General features: G+C 51.8%; 1 protein-coding gene across 3 annotated transcripts in view; it reads right to left on the reverse strand.

The window, feature by feature from the left end:
• Nucleotides 1-21,422, reverse strand: part of KDM4B (lysine demethylase 4B) — a 122,422-nt gene that overhangs the window by 100,411 nt on the left and 589 nt on the right. The window lies entirely within an intron of this gene.

Here is a 21,422-nt window from a genome sequence, read left to right on the forward strand (position 1 = left end):
CGATGATGCAGAGGCCATGCAGGACCTCTCCCAAGGGCAACCTTAAAACAACACTCGCCCCCTTCCAGCCAGCCTCTCCTAGCCCTTTATGCCCGGACACAGCCCACCCATCCACCCCGACTTCTCTATAGGACCAGCCGCTGCAGGGTCGGGAGTAGGAAAGGCAGGCGGCAGGGGTGGAGGCTAAACAGACTTCTGAGGGAGAGCAGGGACGGGAAGGTTCCAGCTGGATCTCATGAACCTGAGCCACCCCAAAGCCACATGCCAAGTCCTGCAGGGCACATGGCACACACTTGCCACACTGGAAAGGAAGGTGCGCGCGCGTGTCTTTCCAGAGGGTGACCTCTTACAGGGGCTGGGGGACCACAGATTGGGGTGGGGAGACAAAGGCAGCATCTCAAGCACGGGGTAAGGGTGGAATTTCATCAGTGGGGCTGGGACAGGTGTGCTGCCATTTGGGCAAAGGTAAAGTCAGGTCCATACCTCCCACCACTCCCAAGAACGAGCTACAAATGAACAAGGGGTCTACACGTGAGGACACAACCACTGGGGCACTGGCAGCAAACATGTGGGAAACCTCGTGTAGGAAACGGCTTTCCGACCATGGCTCAAAATCCAGAGGCAATAGAAGAAAAGATTCATAAATTTGACTTTATCAATTTTAAAAAATACCATTAAAAAAGTCAAAATGCAACCAGGAAACCAAGAGGAAATATTTGTAATACATGCTACAAAGGGCTCATTTCCCTAATACACATTAAAGTTTGAAAAACTAGAGGGAAAGGTCAAAAATTCAACTGAAAAGAGGGTAAAAAGCATGAACAATTCACAGAAAATCTACAAAGCTGGCCCTTCACCTATGAAATGATGCTCAGCCACGCTCAAAATTTCAGAAACATTCATTAAAACTACACTGAGGGGGAGGAGGGTGTAGCTCAATGGTAGAGTGGGTGCTTAGCATGCACGAGGTCCTGGGTTCAATCCCCAGTACTTCCACTAAAAATAATAACTAAATAAACCTAATTACCTCCCCCACAAAAAAATAAATAAATAAATAAAGCCGGGGAAAAAAAATAAACACTACACTGAGATCCCAGTTCTCACGCTCCCTCCAGGAAATGGTTTACTAGAACAGCGCCCCCTGCTGGTGAGAATGGGAGCCCAGGCCCTCTTGCTTCTGCTGGAAGCAAACCGATTCCACCTCCTGGACCGACATGGCAAAAACTAACAGAACGCATTTTGCACTTATCTTCTGACCCAGCGATCCCACCTCTGGAAATCGACCTTGAAGATAGTCTTCCAAGAATATGAAGGCACCTCTCCACCAGGATACTCATGGCAGCACCGTACGTACCTGCAGGATGCTGGGAACAACCGCAATGCCCACTCGGAGAAGAGGGTGAGTTAAGTGTGCTGCGCCTCCCAGTGGACACCACCCAGCTGTGCAGGAGGGCGGATGAAGCAGTTTCCAGGACCCGCTGCGCAGGGACAAGAGCCAAGTGCAAGAGTGATCCCGGCTGCGCCACCTTTCGTGTGAGGTGCGGACATAAGAAAATTCTCATGTCTGCTCTTCTGAGACACAGAGCAACGAGATGGCTCCCTGCAGGACGCGGTGGGAATGGGAAGGGGGGCTGATCACACTCCTCTCCAGACACCTTTCTGCAGTTCTGACCCTGGAACGGGGCTCATGTCCCACGCACTGAATGAATGCGGGGATGAGTGAAACCCACAAGAGTTGGGAGGGGAATCTTACGATGAAATACAAACGGAAACAAAGCAAACCATATTTCAAGTCAGTAATATAACCACAATAAAGAGGAAAAGGAAGAATTAATCCATGTCACTTTTTTTAACTTTAATTTTTTAAACTTTTTTTTTTTTGAGGGGGGAAAGTTTGTTTGTTTGTTTAAACAGAGGTACTGGGGATTGAACCCAGGACCTTGTGCATGCTAAGCACACACTCTACCACTGACTATTCCCCACAACCCATGTCACTTTTAAACACAGCTTTGGAACTATACACCTTTGAGATAAAACACAACAATACTGACCTACTCCAGAGGCTTCCTTTACTGTGGGTGATGCAGGGTTCTCCCTGGCAGAGAGGAGGTACAGAAAAGAAAAGGTGAGGCCAGCAAGGAACCCAGTTGAGGGGCTGGAAGTGGAGGTGTCGGTGTGAGCTCATGGGCACTCGTGGGCAGCAGAAATGGACACAGATGTCTGTGTGTCTGTCTGACTTATGCAGACACAGACATACTAATGTATGCACATGTGTATTCGTTTACACACCTACTTCCCAGACAAGAGGGGCTGGGAGCAAAGGCGCCCCCGGGCAGTGAGCACACTGAACTCCCAGTTCTTGGTTTCTAAATGACACTGTCCACAAGCAGAACCAGGGCTCCTTGGAGAAGTGGTCAACCCCAGAGCTGGGGCGGGAGGTGCGGGACAGGCCTGGAACACCTCACTGTGCCCAAAAGTAGGGAAGTGCCAAAGGGACACAAGGAGCCGGCATGATGGAGCTGTACCTCTGGATAAGTCTGGGACCATCGAAGCAACCTGCTGAATCAGGTCAGGATCCATGCAGCCTCCCTGATGTAAACAAACAAACAGGGAAGGAGAGACAGCTATTCCTCATGGTAAAGAGCCAACCAATAAATGTAGCAGGAATGACGGAATTAGACAATCACCACTTGGCAAGAATCAGCAATGGCCATTCAAACAAACGCTGAATGCTGGAGGAGCAACAGGGTGTTTACAGGGTCTCTGAGCCCCTCCCATAAGACGCTTACCAACTGCAATGGTAAAACTGTAACTCCGTGGTGGAGAAACCTGGCAGACACCCGCTTAACCAAGCAGGCGAGGCTGACGTCACCGGGAGTGGGCTCCAGGTAGGATGCACCCAGAAAGACATGAGATGGCTTCGGGGATGTTCCTGCCGGACGTGTGAGGACCATCGGACAAAGCCACACTGGGCAACGCCCCACAGAATAACGGGCCTGTCCTCTTCCAGCATCCAGGTCATGAGATCGAAGGGGTTCTGACTTGGGAACTGATCCAGATTAAAAGAAACTAAAGCAACATGATGACTGAACGCAACGGGTGAGCCTGGATTCCCTTCTGAGAATTTTAAGAAATAACTTCCTGATTTTGATAATTTGGTAAGAGAATCCCAAGTTCAGGAAGAATGAACACTGAAGCGTCCAGAGGTCAAGGGGCACCTGTCAGGTCCCTGCCGGGAGAAAGCGCGCTGTGCAGGCAGAGGACGAGCACAGGGAAGGGGTCAAAGCAGGCGCGGCGAGAGGCTGATTCCTCGGGAACTGGCTGAAAGGTGGTTGGGAATCCTTCCTGCCATTCCTGCTACTCTTTCGTACATCTCAAAGTACGTCTCCAAGAAGTTTTATTGAAAAAGAAATAGAAAGGAAGCTTTCGGACTGGAAAGATAAAAATAAAAGGAAGCACTTGGGCCAAAGGCCAGGGAGCCCAAGAGGCTGCCAGCACCTGCTTTCGGAGCGTCGTGGACAAGACCAGGGCCTGCCAGCCCACCTACATCTTTACAAGGCTTGGCGGGGTCAGGTAAGCAGCCTGGGCGAAGGCCACCTGTCCCTCTGGCCCCCAGCCCAGATCAAGGGGCTGGAGCCACATGGAGAGGGGGGCGGGTGCCAGCGCCTTGGAGGGGCGCCCAGCAAGCTCACTGCCTACCCCCGCCCAGCCAGGAGGCCACCCCAGCAGACACGCAAGACACCAGTGCAGACTTCACTCAATCGCACAGCCCCTAGATGTGCCATAACAAACCGTTTAAAACCATAATCATTAACACAATCAGCTTCCTACTTCTCTGCAAATGTGCCTCGTAATTTTGTGGGATGCCTGCGCAGGCAGGGCCAGACGACACAGAGGTACACTCGTTCTGGGCCCGCAGGGGACCCTACCCCTCACCCACAGTCTTGGGGTCTCTGGACAGGTTCCCTGACCTCCCCAAAGAGCATCCTCCTCCCAGAGCTTACCTGGGGCTTCCCTGAGAACTAGAGTGAGGATCAGGGATGAGTAATGTGGATAAACAGGCCAATGATGGGGGCATAGGTAACCCACATGTGGGCCCAGCCCTAAGCACCTGGCATGTCTGATCAGCACCCCAAACCCTAGGAAGCAGGTTCTGCAATCACAGCCCATTTCACAGATGAGAAAACTGAGGCACAGGGCAGCGATCACACAGCTAGCAACGGTGGGGGGGGAGCCCAACTGGAGAGCTGGGTTCTAACCACTAGCCTTACCAGCCCATGCAGACCAGCCAGGAGCCAGATGGAAAACACACACCTCTGTCTCAGCCCAGTGGGTCCAGACTGCAGATCCTCCTAAAACCCATAAAAGCGCAATGAGGGGAAAAAAGTGGGCCAATGTTTTGGTAATCTTCAGGAAGGGAAGACCTCTCTGGGCAGGTCACAAGACCAGGTACTTCAAAGGAAATGACAAATTTGTCAATAAACTTTAAAATATTCTATGTAACAACACATCAAAAATAAAAATAAAGAGAAACAGAAAAAAATGTATAACACAAAAGATGCTAAGAGCCCTAATATAGAAAGGGTTATTATAAAACACTGGTTTTCAACCAGAGGCGAGTCTGTCCCCCAGGGGACACTTGGCAATGTCTGGGGACATCTGTGATTGTCACAACTGGGGGAGGGAGGGGACTCCAAGCATCGAGGGGGTGGGGGCCAGGGATACTGCTCCAACCTATACAGTGCGCAGGCCCCCTACCCCAGAAGGATCCAGTTCAGAGGTGTCAGTGGTGCTGGGGTGGAGAAATCCTGTTATAAGTCAAGAAAAAAATAAATGCCCCAATTTAACAAGTGAGTGATGGCTATGAACTGGCAGTTCAAAAAAGCAGTGACTAGGAGGTGACAGATCAGAAGGAGGGACAAAAGCTGGGGCTGTCACCAGTATAATGCAACCCTCCAGCCATCCTAGGAGCGTCCATTCAGACCACCTGTCTGGGGACAACTGAGCAACCACGCTCATGAAGTCCACCTCAAGGCGACAGCAGCCGGGATGTTTGCTGCAGCATTGTTTAAAGAGGAAAAATTCAAATCCCCTCAGTGCTGGTTAAGAGGAGCTCAGGCAAGAACATCACACCCACCCAAACCAAACGAAAGAGCGTGCAGTCGACAAACTAGAAAGATGTCTCCCTGACACATGACAATGACCTGACAGCAGCCGCCATGATGCAAGAAGGGCTTTCTCTGGGTGGCAGGATCTGGGGACGTCTGTCTTTACTGACAAGACTTATGTATCACTTTTAGAAAAACAGAGGACTCAGAGCCGCCCCTGGAGCTGCGCCTGGGACCCTGCGGTCCCATCTCTCCAGCCGCTCCCTGGCTGGTCCACCCAGGTGGACAGGAGCTGATCTCTGGGGATAGAGGCAATATATCCTGGAATCAAACCATCACCAGAACTATATGGTCCCCACTCTCTACCTAAGTCAAATTTAAAATACCCAGCCCGGGGGTTGGGGGGATACATTGGGAGTTCGGGATTTGCAGATACACACTACTATATATCAAATAGATAAACACAAGGTGCTACTGTCTAGCACAGAGAACTATATTCAATACCTTGTAATGGCCTATAAGGAAAAAGAATATGAAAAGGAATATATGTATGTATAAATAAATCACTACACTGTATACCAGAAATTAACACACAACATTGTAAATCAACTATGCATCAATATATATGAATGAATGAATGAATGAATGAATAAACAAATAAATAAATAAGATTCCCAGCCAAATTGGAACCCTCATACACTGCTGGTGGGATTGTACCACAGTGCAGCCACTTTGGAAGGCAATTTGGCAGTTTCTTAAAGCGTCAAACACGGGGTTCCACCTGACCCAGCAATTCCACTCCCAGGTGTCTACTCAAACCAAGAGCCTTGAAACTTGTTTCCACACAAAAACCTGTATGTGAATGCTCATGTTATGCATTTTAGGCATCATTCATAATAGCCAAAAAAGTGGAAACAGCCCAAATTTCCACTGACAGATAATGGATAAACAGAAAACAAGGTCCACCCGTACAGTGGAACATTACTCAGCCCTAAAAAGCGAGGCGCTGACATACATATCCTCTGAGGACACGATGCCCGGTGAGAGAGGCCAGACACAGAAAGTCACAAAGTGTGTGACACCGTTTACATAGAACACCCGGTACAGGCAAGTCCACAGAGACAGAACAGATTAGGGCTGTCAGGGGCTGGGAAACAGGGAGTGACTGTTTAACTAGTACGGGGTTTCCATCTGGAGTGATGATAACGTTCTAGGATTCGATGGTGGTGATGACTGCACAGCCCTGTAAACATCCTAATAACCCCTGAACTGTACACTTGCAAAGGGTGAGTTGTATGCATGTGAACTATACTTAATAAAGCTGCTATTAAAAAAAAATACCAAGCAAGAAAACAAAGGCACAAGAATTCCCCCATGTTCTGATCAAAACTTCTATGCTGTTTTGAAGCTTCAACTAAATGTATCCAGAGTATTGTGGCTACCCACGTTGTCGGAGACCAGAGGCGCCCACTCTGTCACCCCTGGTTCTCTGCCCAGTGCCACCCTGACCACCACCGCTCAGGCTGCCTACCTAGGCTGTCACCGAAAGACTCACAGTTAACAACCAAGTCACAACCCAACCGTCCGGCTGGCCTTCCACAGACGTACCTCGAGGCTGACCTGAAGCTTCCTGGCAGCGGGCACTCCTTGAAGCCCAAAGTCCTGCCTCCAAGTGGGCGTGACACACTGACCCAGATCTGGAATCCTGAGGCAGGATCAGGGCCACAAATCAGTCAGCTCAGATGGGGCAAGGAGGAAGAAAAGAGGCCAATACCACAAGGAGAGTGATGACACAGGAGTCAGGGCCTCCCTAAGCCTGACCCTGAGAAGGCAGAGCCTAGCAAATATATCTGGTTCTGACAGGTCCAAAGAGAGCTTTGAGAGGTTCATTCTCCCGAATGTGAAGAGAAATGAACAAAAGTAGGGCACCATTCTGGTGGACAGACATGTCAGCACTGTTGAAAACCCCAACCCCCCCAAGCCATTTAATTGATCATGTGAGTTTAATCCTGATTAATCACAGTTCAGTTGGAACCATTATAGACTTGTTTTACATAATACTGGGAATTGGGGCGGGGGGTAGAGCTCAGTGGTTAGAGAACACACTTAGCACGCACCCGGTCTTGTGTTCCATCCCCAGTAAGTCCATTAAATAAATAACTAAATAAATGAACCTAATTACCTCCCCGCCAAAAATAATAATAATGATAATACTGGGAATCAGAAGTAGATTCTGATAAGTTAAGATGTATATGACAAGACTTAGAGCAGCCACTAAGAATACACTCCAAAAAACATAGTGAAAAAATCACTAAAGGAATTTAAAATGTTACACTAGAAAATAGTCACTTAATGCAAAAGAAAGCAGTGAAGGAGAAAGAGGGGCAAAAGACATCAGACCAAAAAGAAAAAGGAAAATGGCAGACATAAATCCAACTATGTCAATGATGATTTTAAAAACAAACAATAAAATAAAATTTTAAATGACTTAAATGTGAATGGATTAAACAATCTGATCAAAAGACAGAGATTATCAGACTGGAGGAAGAAACAGGATCGTGCTGTATGTTGTCTACACTCTTTAGATTCAGATATAAATAGACAGAAAATAAATGGATGAAAAAGGATATAACACGCAAATAGCAACCACAGAAAACTGGAGTAGTTATACTAACACCACACAAAATAGACTTTAAGTGTTAGTAGAGATAAAGATAGCCATTTTATAATAATAAAAGGGCCAATCTATCAGGAAGATATAACAATCATAAACATATAGGCACCTAATAACAGAACCTAAAAATACATGAAGAAAGAACTAACAGAAATAAAGGAGAAAACAGACAATTTAACAATAACAGTTGGAGACAGCAATACCCCACTTTCAATAATGAATAAAACAAGGCAAAAGATCAACAAAGAAACAAAATCCTTGAACAACACTACAAACGAACAGACATCTACAGAAACCCAACAGCAGAAAAATTTCCTTTCTTCTCAGCACACATGGAACATTCTCCAGGATAGAATATACATTAGGCTATAAAACAAGCCTCATTAAATTAACAAGAATTCATATCATACACAGCAGGTTCTCTGACCACAATGGAGATTATAAATCAATAACAGAAAGCTATTTGGGGATTCACAAATATGTAGCAATTAAACAACACATCCCTAAATAACCAATGAATAGGTCTAAGAAGAAATCACAAATGAAACTAGAAAATACTTTGAGGTAAATGAAAATGATGATACAACAAACCAAAATTTAAACAACGCAGCTAAAGCAGAACTCAGAGGAAAATTTATAGCTGCCTTTATATTTTATAAAAGATGAAAGATCTCAAATTCAATAATCTAAACCTCTACCTTAAGGCACTGGAGAGAGAAGAGCAAACTGAACCTAACGCAAGCAGAAGGAAGGAAATAATAAAGATTAGAGCACAAATCAACCAAATAAAAATAGAAAATGGAGAAAATCAACTAAACCAAAGCTGGCTTTTTGAAGAGACTGACAAACCTTTAGATAGAATGATCAAGAAAATAAGAGAAAAGACTCAAATTGCTAAAATCAGGAATGTCAGATGGGACAAAACTACTACTATCCACCTTCCAGAAATAAAAAGGATTAGAAAATAATATCAGATAATTAGAGTACTAAAAACAAAAGGCAACAAAAAGGAATGAACTGTTGATCCACACAACAGCTCAGATGGATATTTAAAAAAAAAATCCAATCCCAAAAAGTGAAAAAAATCAATCCCCAAGTGGTTATATGTGGTTCCCTAACACTCTCAAAATGATGAGTTTATAGAGATGAGAACAGATTAGCAGGCGCCTGGGGCTGAGGTGGGGTAGGTAAGGGGCACTCTAAAGGCAGAGCAAGAGGGAGTTCATTTGAGTTGGCAGGACAGCTCTGTATCCTGACTGTGATGGTGCTTATACAAGTCTATGCAGGGGATGTCACACAGACACACCAAAAAATGAGCGTGTGCTAAAAGCAGTGAAATGTGAGTTACGGCCTGTAATGTATCGTGCCAACGTCAATTTCCTAGTTTTGATAGTGGACTCTGGTTATGTAAAATGTCACCATTGAGGCAAGAGTACGTGGCATCTGTCTGTACTATTTTTGCCACTTCTTAGGAGTCTGCAATTGCTTAAAAACAAGATGTTTTTGCTAACTTTTTGTTTGTTTTTGTGGGGGTTTTGGGGGGGAGTTAATTAGGTTTATTTATTTATTTATTTTAATGGAGGTGCTGGGGATTGAACCTAGGACTTCATGCATGCCAAGTACACACTCCACCACTGAGCTCTACCCTCGCCCCCAAACAAAACGTTTTTGAAAACAACATGGGGGATATTTCATCATGGACTGGAGGGGAGACTGCCATTTAGGTTGATGATTTGGGACTGGGTGATGAGTACATGGGGTTCTTTATCCTATTCTGTCTACCTTTGCGTGTGTGTTCAAATTCCCATAATAAATAAAGGTTTCAAAACGAAACAAAGGGAACCAGCACAACGGAGGCCACTAACAAGTGCCTTCCCCACCCCGCTGTGCAGGTATCCTTCAGGACGGTCTACCGGCAGGACAACGCACACCTCATCTTACGTCCTTCCCGACACAACAGCCAGAGGGGCAGCCAGAGCTGCCCAAGTGTTTTCACAACACAGACCATCAAGAGGCATGGGGCTGTCCAAGCTCCGCCTTGAAGAGTGACAGTGTCAAAAACAGCATCTGAGCGGGAGGGTAGAGCTCAGTGGTAGAGCGCCTGCCCAGCACGCGTGAGGTCCTGGGTTCAATCCCCAGCACCCCCCGTCAAAAACAAATAAATAAATAAGTAAACCTAATTATCTCCACAAAAGAAAATAAATAAATACAAATATACATTTTAAAAAACTTGGATCCAAGATCATAGGCTGTGCCCCGAGCCCGGTGAGGCTCAGACAGAACCAAGGGTCTGGGGGACGAACATTCTCAGCAGATGGTACAAACAGACGAAGGGGAGGGTGGGGTTCAGGCTCTCCCCTGGGCAGGGCATGGGGGACAAGTCACTTAGCAGTGCACTCCCTCGCCCTTGACTGATCCTGACCACACTGAGGTCCCACCCTCCCGGGTGCCCAGCTGTGTGACAGGACTGCTGCCTGTCAGTCATGGGGCCACATCACCAGTCCCCATGGGGTCCTTGACTCCCTAACTACCACATCAGCCCCTCATGGACAGGAGGACGTCCCACCACCCCCAAGTCGATCGCTGGACCCCGGGGGACACAGACCCCCACAGGCCCCACGCTGCCGCGGACACGTCAGCACCTCGCCACGGGCCACGGGCAGCCTCCACTGTTGTGGTTTTGCCTTGCAGTAACTGCTGAGTTTTACTCCAGGAAGATAAATTATTTTTACAGTGAATACCCCTCTAGGAGGCTTCTTAGGAAAACAGCCACTGCGGCTTGGTCAATCCAAAGTTTTCAGACCTTCTTTTGGCTAAAGGCCAAATTAATGAATAAGGGAGACCTGGGCCAAAAGCAGGTGCCGAAACCCAAGGCAGCAGCACCTGGTCCCCTGAGTCCTGGCGGCCACACCAAAGGTGCCAAACCCAATCCTTCTCCCCAACCTGGAGCCGATATGTGAACTCCACTGACCCACCAGAGCCCTGGTGAGGGCCTGGGGCACCGCTCACCCCAGGACCACAGTCCTTGGGCAGGTGGCTCACAGAAAACCCCAAGTCCCTGGAGGATCCCAGATGAGGCATGTGGAACAGGCAGTGGGGCTGTGAGCTCTGGCCTGGCCACCTCCAGTCCAGTTGTCCCCAGGAACGCCCCACCGCCGACTTCCCGGTCCATAAAACCCTAGCCAAACCCTCTGACCCGCCCCTTTAAAATAAAGAGGCTCCAGGAGCAGGAGAACAAGGTGCCTTCTAACAACCTCGATTGTTCCTTAACCTCTTTCCCAGCACAAATGTGGAACAGCAGCGTCAAAACCGTGGGCTATCCTGGAATGGAAAGTGATTTTAGAAACTCCTGTTGCAACACCTTCCTTCACAGTCAAGGAAAGACAGAAGCCTAGAGGAAGGCTGCCCCTGTCACCTCTGAAAGCTCTCCCCAGCCGCAGGGGCACGGGAGAAGTCGCGGCACCCCCGCCCCACCCACTTGATGCCAGGAGCACCTCCAGTCGTGACCACCACAGGCGCCCGAGGTACTGCTCAGTGTCCCTTGGGGACAGAGCTGCCCCAGGGTGGGGACTGTTTCACTAAGGGACCTTCACGGATTGACTCAGTTAATCTTACCCATCCTTGAAGCAGAGACCACCGCTGTCATCCCCATTTTGGAGATAAGGACACACACCCAGCAGAGGCAGGACCTGAACCCAGACAGGCCAAGTGTGTGGGTACCAGTCTCCATTGGCCAAGCCCCCGGCCAGCCCACCTGGAGCCCTCAGGCCATTTAAGACCATGTCGCTGTGGGATGTTATTTCAAAACTATGCTTGTATGCGAGTCTCTCCTGGGCTTTCCTATGGCCAAAGAAGCACCCCAAGTTCCTGCCACTCCCTTCACGGAAACATCTCGAGTCCCATGTTCAGAGCACCACCGGACGGCCAGCATCCATGCCACAAATGCACCACCCTGGGTTCAGCCACAGGACCGATCATTAGCCCTCATGGCCAGGACAAGGTTCTGAGCTCCTACTAAAGATGAGAGACGTGCAGACATGGGTCCACAGGAAGGATAAGGGCCACGGTCACTGCCTCCCAACCCACTGGGGCTGGCCCTCCAGCCAACAGCCCTGAGCCAGCGGCAGCCCTGCAGGCCAGGCTGGCTCAGCCACAGAAGCTCACGAGTGGGGCCATCAATCTGTTCCCACTTCCCCACGGCACCTCAAACACAGGTCCCTTCAGGACCTGTCAGCTGTCCTGTCCTGTCTGAGCCAACTCACAGCCTCCTCCCCTGCCACCTACCAGCTCAACTCCCACCACCTCCACAAAAGCCTTGGGGCCTCCCCAGGGCCCCCAGTGGCTCTCCATCAGCTGCATCCCAACAAGATGGACCTCGTCCTCCTTACTTGCCCTCAGCGTGGCCCCAGATGGTTTATGCTGGTCTGTCTCATCTCCCCAGCTAGAGGCTAACAGATCTGACATTCTCCTGGGCTGGGCAGGCAGGTGGGAATTGGGGGGGGGGGGGCAGCCTTCCTGAGCACCAAGCACCCCCATTTACAGCACCCCCGACCCCATCACAGTGCTCAGCTCACCCCACCCAGGGCCAGCGCCAGGAGTGAAATGTACACAGGATGTCACCATAGAAGGAATGGAAAATATTTCACTGACAGTTTTTATAATTGTTACATGTTGAAACGGTAACATTTAGGAAATACTGGGTTCAGTAAAATATATTATTCAAATTACCTTCACCTGCTTCTTTTTACCTTCTAGAAAACACTAATGGACACGTGGGGCTTGCTCTGCATCCTTAATGGGTAGCGCTGCCTCAGGAAAGCCGGCCGTTTACACTTTGACCTGTTTCCTTCTGCAGGTTTGACCTTTCGGTCTCACATTCAGGTCCTGGATCTGCTGCAGTTCATTTTGGTGCCCGGCATGGGGCGCTGAACAGAACCCAACGTCTCACCAGGTGACATTTCATTAGTGTCCACATGTGTCTCCCACAGACCTCTCCCTGGCACTTGGGACCCCCCGGGTCTCCCATATCCTCTGCCGGGAGGGACAGCAAGTCTCTTACACATGTCACTGTCCTCACAGGAAGACACCAGCAACACAGCTGAGCTGTGCGCTGCTACGAAGCCACCCCCCACCCACACCTTCACCGTCCCCAGACAGCACTGTGGTGACGGCACCTCCCCTGGTGGGCAAGGGAGCACCTCTTTATCCACTGAGGGGGTGGGGGTACTTGGGCAGGACCCACAGCGTACCTGCAGGACTCTGCTCGGTGGCTGGTGGGCTTCACGGGGTCTGGGGGACTACATGGCTGCCTTCTAAGACACAACCCACAACACTATCGGGGCTGGGGCCAGGCAGACCTGTGAAGGGAAGTGGCCCAAGAGGCAGCTCATGTTCAAACCTGCCAGCCGGACACGCGGGGTGGGGGGGTCTTGGAAAAGGGGTCACGTGTACTCTAATCCCAAGCCACGTGAAGCTCTCGGGAGCCTGCTTGGGATGGGCCAGGCCCAGCCCATTAGGGAGGCAGGCAGGAACCAGGACGCCCCTTTCTGGCCCAGGCCGTGGTGGACTCTGGGGCAAGGAGGCCCCAGTCTGCCCCCCAGAAGGAGAACACACGGAAACAGACGAGCCAGAGTGGCAGGGCCGGGGCCACGCTGCTCCATGGAGCGGACGCGCACAAGCCCCGAGCCTGCACAGGAAGGTCCTGCAAGGGACCCACTAGGCGAGGCTGGGCCTACACCGCCTACCCGGCGTGGACCCTGCCCAGCTCCAGCTGGGGGAAGAGAGAGGAGAGGAGAGGCTCACCACTGAACGCTGGCGTCCAGAACCTGCGCACCTAAAGGGCAGCCTGAGCACCTCCTGCAGCTGAGCCGGGGCAGTGCGCCCAACAGGCTGATCATCCCTGACCCTGACCCCTCCACCCCCAGCCCCCAAGATGTAGCCCCAAAAAGGGTTTTTGTGCTGCCTCTGCCGCGGGGGCCAGCTGGGTGAGCATTCTGCATGCTGCAGCCCTGGAGTTCTGGAACTCTGAGACAGCCTGGGAAGAGAAGGGGCAGGAAAAGGAGACTACTAGGAGCCCACAGCAGGAAGTGGGCACACAACACATCCATCCACACACGGGGCTGTGAGTCAGCCACGAAGAGGAGCAGCGTGCTGACACTCGCTACTTCAGGGATGGACCCTGAGAGCACGGTGCTCAGTGAGGGAAGCCAGACACAAAAGGCCACACAGTGTGTGACTCCATTCTGCAAAACGTCCGAAACAGGCAAACCCACAGAGACAGAGAGTGGACTCGTGGTTGCCGAGGAGGCGGGGGGATGGGGAGTGACTGTTGAACACGTTATGGGGCCTCCTTTTGGGGTGATGGAAATGGTCTGGAATTTTCAGAGGTGCTAGTTGCATGACTTGGTAAATGTTCTAAAAACCACTGAATTGTCCCCTTGAAAAGGATAAATTTTATGGTGTAAATATTTCAATTAAAAATATACTCTTAAAAGGCAGGACAGAAGTGTTCTAAGAGGGGCTGCCCTAGGAAACCCGGGGTCTGACCACAGCCAATCGCTAGGCAGCTGCCCGTGGCTCCCCCGCAACTTCAACAAGTCCGGTCTTTCCTTGCTGACCAGACGCTACGCTCCTCGACGGCAGAGCTGCTGCCCACTCCCCTTAACCCCTCGGAGCCAGGTGTGGCAGGGGGAAGGTGCCCAAAGATGCCCAAGACACAGGTGGGGGCTTCCCCTGGCTTCCCTTGCCTCCTCCGGGTGGGTCTCCCAGGCCAGGGCTCCGAGTGTCCCCTGTAAATATCCCATTTCCTCTGCCTGCTGCTCACCTCACCCGTGACAACAGTTCTGTCGCCTTCTGGCCACCACCTGAGCCAGTAAGCACTGCCCGGCCCTGGGTACCCATAAGCTGGGTTTGCCTCTGTCTCGGTGGTTCTGCTCCCCCGGCCCCTGCCGTCCCTGCTGCTCTCAGGAGCCCTGCTCCGTGCTCCACCGTGGCCCGTGAGCCCCGCGGGCAGGAGACACGGCTCCCTAGACCCCTGGGCGCCTGGTCACACACACCCAGGCTGCACAGTGACTATCACTCCCAGCTGGGTAACAGCAGACATGCTTGACAAACCAGGGCTGTAAAGCCAGGCCCAGTGGCGACTACAAGCCACTGACTACCAGGCTAAGAGCCTCGTGAAAGCCTGCCTTGGTTTTCGATTTTGTATCTTTGCCTCAGGCTGGCGGACGGCACAGCTTGGGCATCCGCAGAGGCCACTCTGCCCACGCTCCCTACCCTGGTCAGCCTGGAGCTGACCGCGCCCACCTGCCAATGAGGACTCTGCCCCTTAGCCTCCAGGTCAGAACAGGCTCAGCTCGGCCAGGCCCAGGCAGCCAGGACCACCCTATGGCTTCCACACTCTGCGCCCCAGAGGCAGAGAAACAAGGCGCCTTCTTTCCCAAAAGGGTGTCAGAGAACGCACTTTCTCCACTGACTCCCTCCTCTTCCTTGCAGGAAGGAGCTGGAATGAAGCCGTGAATCAGGACTTTAAATCCCAGGGGCTTCACTCGCCTGTGAGATGGAGACGCTCTCTCCAGACTCGTGACCAAGAGAATCAGATCCACGCAATTCCCGACCCGAGACAGGGAGCCCGCCTGCGCAGGCCGACTTTTCCAATGGATGGGGTTTTCAAGGAGAGAGGAGGGAAGAGCAGCCAGTCCGGCAACCCAGCCGGGGTCCCGCACTCCAGCCGAGCACGCAGCCCCTCTCCACCTGACTTGTGGTGCAGGGGACCCCCGGCATGTCCCTGTTGCCGGCTGTCACTGCACCTGCTGGCGGCCTCAGGGCTGGCTCCAGCTCAAAGGAGGCCTCCAGGATCCGTGCACAAAGCGCAATTCTCAATCCACTGCCAGCTCATCTTCCACAAATCACCTCTCTCCGTGTTCTCTTCCCCAAGACCGGGGCAAGCAGCCACAAAACCACCAAAGCCAGCCCACCTCTGCCCGACCTGCCCAGAAGGTGCCATCGCTTGGGTCCCACCACAAACATGGGACAGAAGTGGGTCTGGGACATGTCCTGCGAGCCCGCCCCCAGGTCACCTCTTCATGGCTGGCCGGGCAGACTTGTGTGAGAAAAGGAACCGTGATCTCTAGTGCCGGCACCCGGGGCCAAACTGACGTTAGCTACGGTTCTACTCTGCACCCAGGGACCCACTGGGGTGCGACAGCTCTTGGGGCTTCACCTTCTGCGTCTTATTATTTGTCCGCTGAACAAACACTCGAGGCCCAGAGCTCTTCACGGCTCCAACGACCACTGCCAGAGCCCTGGGCCGCCCATGGGGCAAAGGCGGCAATGCAAACTTTTCATCAGTGCCCTCAAGCCCACAGAAGCCATGGAGGTGGGATGAGAAAGGAAAAATGGGGAAGGAAGGAAGAAGGAAGGGAGAGATGAGAGGCAGAGAAAGACAGGAACATACCAAAAAGAAAGAAAGAAAGAAAAAGGACAGTCACTTTGGAAAGCCACGAAGCTCTGAGTAACACTCTCCAGATTGTTTACTTCAATCAGCCGGAGCAGGCAGGACCATAAATTAACAGGATGCTTCCCTGACAAGTCAGAACGTTCCTGGGACAGACCCAAACCTAAGACGCTAAAGATCTGCTGGACTCGGAAACCACTCATCAGTCTCCCCTCCCAAAAGTCACATCGGGGAAGCAAGGCCAAGGACAGGCTGCCGGCAGCATCCCCAACGCCACACAGGCCGTCCCACAGTCCACTCGCCCTGCAAGCTCGACTCTCACATCCACGGAAGCCACCCTGTCATGAGGTTCCCGTGCAGGCCAGCGGCTGGGTGGATGCAGAAAGCTCCTCCCAGGGTGACGCAGTCCCTCCTGAGGGGCTCTGGTATTGGTAAAGAGGATGGGGTGGACACTTACAAAACACAACGATTAGGAAATAGTGTCTTCCTTTGAAACCTCAGCTTCTGCTGGGTCAAAACAGACTCTTTGGCCCCAGAACACTCCCTCCCAATCTCCTGATGCCTGGCGGGGTGTGACACAAAGAGGGAGTCACGAAAGGTTGGGCATCGCCAACCGTGAAGCATCTGCCCCTGTTGACACTGACTTTTTTCTTCTCAGTTTTCAGATTGTTTTGGTGGATGGGATCATAACATTTTCTTCTATTCCCTGCACTTGAAATTTCCTCAAAACAACCCAAGACCTGTTTTTTAAAATAAAAGAGTATGATTCTACATGCTTTCAGGTAGGAAAGATGAAAGTTTATTCATTCACCACGTGAATGCTTACTGAACAACCACTGGGTGCAGGAACTGCCCCAGGTGTGGGATACACGCATCAACCAACACAGACATCATTCCCACAGTGGGGACCTTGTACTCCAGGGTGGGTGTCCCCAAACTATGCCCCACAGGTCAAATCCAGCTGGCCACCTGTTTTTGTATGTCCCACAAGCTCAAAATGGTTTTGACGGTTTGTAATGGTTGCGTGGGGAAAAAAAAATCAAAAGAAGGAAGATAGTTCATCAGTATGTGAAATTTACATTTCTGCGCCCATAAATAAAGTTTTATCGGAACACAGGCACACTCGTTTGTTTCTGTACTTCTGTATTACAACAGCAGAGCAGAGTGGTTGGGACAGAGACCCTCTGGCGTGCGAAGCCAAAAACAGTTACTCTCTAAAGCCTTTATAGGAAAAGCTTCTGCCCTAGTGGATGAGACAGACAATAAATACATAAACAGATTAATATACATTTCTGGTAGTGAAGAACGGAGAAGAAAAGGCAAGGTGGGTAGAGAGGGTGGATGGAAGGGTGAATTTAGCAACATGGTCAGGGATGGCCTCTCTGAGCCAAGACCTGAATGACAAGCAGACAACTGGGTAGGGAACCTGAAGGCATTCTGGCAGAGAGAACAGCATGTGCAAAGGCCCTGAGATGGGGATGAGTAGGCAGGTAAAATGGTTTCAACTGAAAGGAGCAGGAACAGAAGGAGGGAGAGGTAGGGCAGGGGGAGGGGAGAGTGCCTCAGAGGACAAAACAGGGAGGCCACGGCCACGGGAAGGATCTGCAACTTTTCCCAAGGATACTGGGAAGCCACTGGAAGGTCATGAGCAAAGGAAGACCGTTTTTTAAAAGCCCCCTGAGGGAGCAGGAGTGAAAAGTGACAGACTAGCCCGTACGCCTTATCAAACCAATGAGCTGCTCCGAGCACAGGCCAAGTCAAAGGAGGGAGTGAACTCAGAAACCATCCAGCCAGCCACAAAACCGAGTCATGGATCTGCTCAGGCCTTAGTCTTGAGATGGTACAAAACTTGTTTAAGCACTGTAAACTGACTTTATTGTGTAAACGCGCGGCAGCTAGCATATTAGCAGTCGCATGAAGGGGACATCATTGTTCTGGAGGAGGTGAAGATCCCAGGAATGAGTCACCTCGGAGTCGACTTGAAAAGGATTCTTAAAGCCAACTGACAGGCCAAGGTCACACGGCCCCACACCTGCCCACCACACTTTCAGATCCCAGGAAGGTGTCAAAGCCTGGATGGGGACCCTGCGGGGGCTGGGGAAGACCCCATGCCTGGCCGGCCTTTAGTGGGTGTGTCTGCAGGCAAGCCCCTCTCCTCCAGGGGACAGGCAGAGTCAGAAGGACCTGGACAGTCAGGCCGGACACAGTTTGCAAATACAAGCCCCTCCCTTTTCAATGGGGGGCGGGGAGGAAGGGGACAAAGGAACCCGGAACTTGAGGTAGATCAGGGTCATGGCCAAATATCAGGCTGCTGTGGGGATAAAGGTGAAGTAAGAGAGTGTCACCTGGGGGCAACCATCACACCTCAGGGGATAGTGGGCGATGACTGGGGACACTACAGTTGTCACAGCTGGGGGAGATGCTCCCGGCATCAAGGGGGTGGGGCCAGGGATGCTGCTCAACACCCTAACCTGCCTGGGACAGCCACCCCTAGAGAAAGACCCAGCCCTGAATGTGGAGGGGACAGAGCCAGGAGGGGCCCGGCCAGAGGCAGGCAGCTTCCCAGCAGGAACAAGTCAGCCCTGGGAACAGGGCACCCTGGAACCACCTGAAGCACTTCAGTGATTTCCATCCCCTTTGATCCCCTCAATGACGGAGGATGGCTCTTATTATACCCATTTTACAGACAAGGAAAGGGAGGCCCAGAATCATGAAGGGACCTGCCCCAGACAAGGTATTTGAACCCAGGCCTTTCAGACTGTGGGGAACGGAGAGGACAGGAGTCCAGGGCCACCGCCAAGAACACTGGTCAGAATGGAATCTAGGGTCAGATGCAGCCCCCTCCTCTGCCGTCCAGTGTCCTCAGCCAGAAGCGGAGGCACCAGGGAGGGGCAAGGGTAAGAGCCGGGGCGGGGAGGCCCAACCGAGCAGCCCGGGGGCAGGTCTTTGGAGCACAGCCAGGAGTCCCGCTGCCACGCCACCGCTGATGGAGAGGCTGGCTCCTGACCTCACGGCTCTGCAGGGCCCTGGCGGTTGTGTAGTCTGCCAGCATTTCATTTTCTCTTCTCCCCCCACCCCTGCCCAGCAGGCTTGGGAAGGTTTAGTGACACCACCCCCCTTCCTTGGCTTTGTTCTTCAGCAAGTGACTGGCCCAAGGTCATACAGCCCTGAACCTGGCCACCAGACTTCCAGATGCCAGGAAGAGAGCTGAGTCTGCCCACGCCTCGGTCACCACTCTCAGCCAGTCCTGTCCACTCCCTGAGCCGGGCCCCCGAGGGCTGTGGGCTCCACACCACCGTGCCCACACCTCGGGACACCCATCTCTCCCCTTCCCCCACTAGACCCAAAGCCCCCTGAAGTTAGGGACTCCCCACAACATGCCCCAGGGCTCAAAACCCCGCGTTCCCAGGCCAGGTGAGTGTCAGATGGAACCAAGGAACAGATGGGCTCCCCAGGGCTGAGGCACCAGCCCGCAGGGGAAGAGGCGGGGCACAGGAGAGCAGGGACCAGAAACCCGCGGAGGAGGCGGAGAAATAAGGGGTCAAGTATAGCTGAGCGGCCAGGGTGGGAGGGGGCATGGAGGGCCCCAGTGCTCCAGAGGGACAGGGGAAGGGTCTTTTCTAGAAGATAGAAAAATACAACAAAGGCGGGGCGGGGTCGTGCATGACCAATCATACATTTAAGCTCTAGTATTTAACATCTCCTTAGTAGCCCACTCCCCAAAGTGCCAAGGATTAGAAAATGTAAGATCAATTGCTACTAAGACCTGCATACATTTCCTCTCAACAACCACACACACACACACACACACACACACACACACACACACACACACACAAGGGTACACGTGCACATGCACACATGCATATGCGGCGCGTGACCGGGTATCTGCTAGAATCACTGCAAAACCTGGGAGCATTTATGCAACTGCACCTCCGCTCTGCTCCCAGTGGTGACCTCCCCCAGGGCAGGGCAATCTGACCGTGGCGGTGCCCCCGGCACAAATGGGGAGCATCGAGATTTGCCAAGCATCCAATCAGAAACACAGAAAGAGGGCCAGCGAGTTTCAGAAACCCTCCACCCAGATAATCACAAGTTGACTTCAGACTTTCTACACTCAGTCCTTCAGGGTTTCAAAAAGCAAACGGCAAAGATGACAGGGGCTGCCCACTGCTTTTGCAAGAGTGGCGAGAAAAGGCTGACCAGTGAGTTGACAAACCCCAATGCCTCATAAGGCAGCTATTATTTGAGAATTAAGGGAATCATCAGCCCTTGCACGGCAGCAAGGAAAGCCCACAGGAATCATGTAATGAGCCCATTTTAGGGGCTTTCTCCAGCCATGGGACAGCCACACAAATGGCTGTGGAGGAAGAGGGGTGGGGCAGGTATCCTCAGACCCTAAGACAGTGCCAGCACCCACTGGGACTCAAAGGAGCTGGCGGAGTAACTACCACTGACAGAAACACATGGAAAAAGGCAGTCTTTGCATATTACGGGATCGTTGGGCTCCACTGAACAGAACCACCTTCTCACTAGTTTCATAACTCGGGAAACAGTTCCCCAGGTGCACCTGAATTATTAAAACAAAACCATCCTCCTCCAACCAAACAGATGGGACACACTAAGGTGCAGTCCAGGTCTCCCTCGCCCCCAGGGGGAAAAAATCCCCTGTAAAACCCTCCACCGTGGCCCAGTGGACCTGCACCCCCTTCCACCTGGTGTCATTGCGCCCACTGGGTGGAGACCCAGGCCCTTATAGATCTGGGGCAGGTCCCTTTCAGAATGAATCTGTCCCCTAGCTCCCACGAGGTCCGATGGGACAGTCCCAGGGGGCTCTGCGGGAGCAACTCCACGATTTATTTCTACAGAGAAGGGGGGTTTCGAGATGGCGATCAGATGTAGGGGAAGGTACGGGGGTACGCGTCTGGAGGCTGCGATGTGCATAGCAACTGGATACATTTTTTAAAATAAAAAATCCAGACTGCATGATTATTTTAGGGGGACTCAGGGAAATTGGGGGATAGTTTGGAAGCCGAGACGGCCAGGCAGGTTGACTGGAGCAGGGGGGATGCAATGATGGACATTTCGGGGGACACCACTGGGAAGCGCCCCGTTAACCCCACCGGTGCCCAAAGGGCCGAAAATGCAGGCGGGTTTCATCCAGGGCCTGGCAGCTCTCTCTCTA

The sequence above is a fragment of the Camelus bactrianus genome, chromosome 22 (genome assembly GCF_048773025.1).
Source record: "Camelus bactrianus isolate YW-2024 breed Bactrian camel chromosome 22, ASM4877302v1, whole genome shotgun sequence".
Lineage (NCBI taxonomy): Eukaryota > Metazoa > Chordata > Mammalia > Artiodactyla > Camelidae > Camelus > Camelus bactrianus.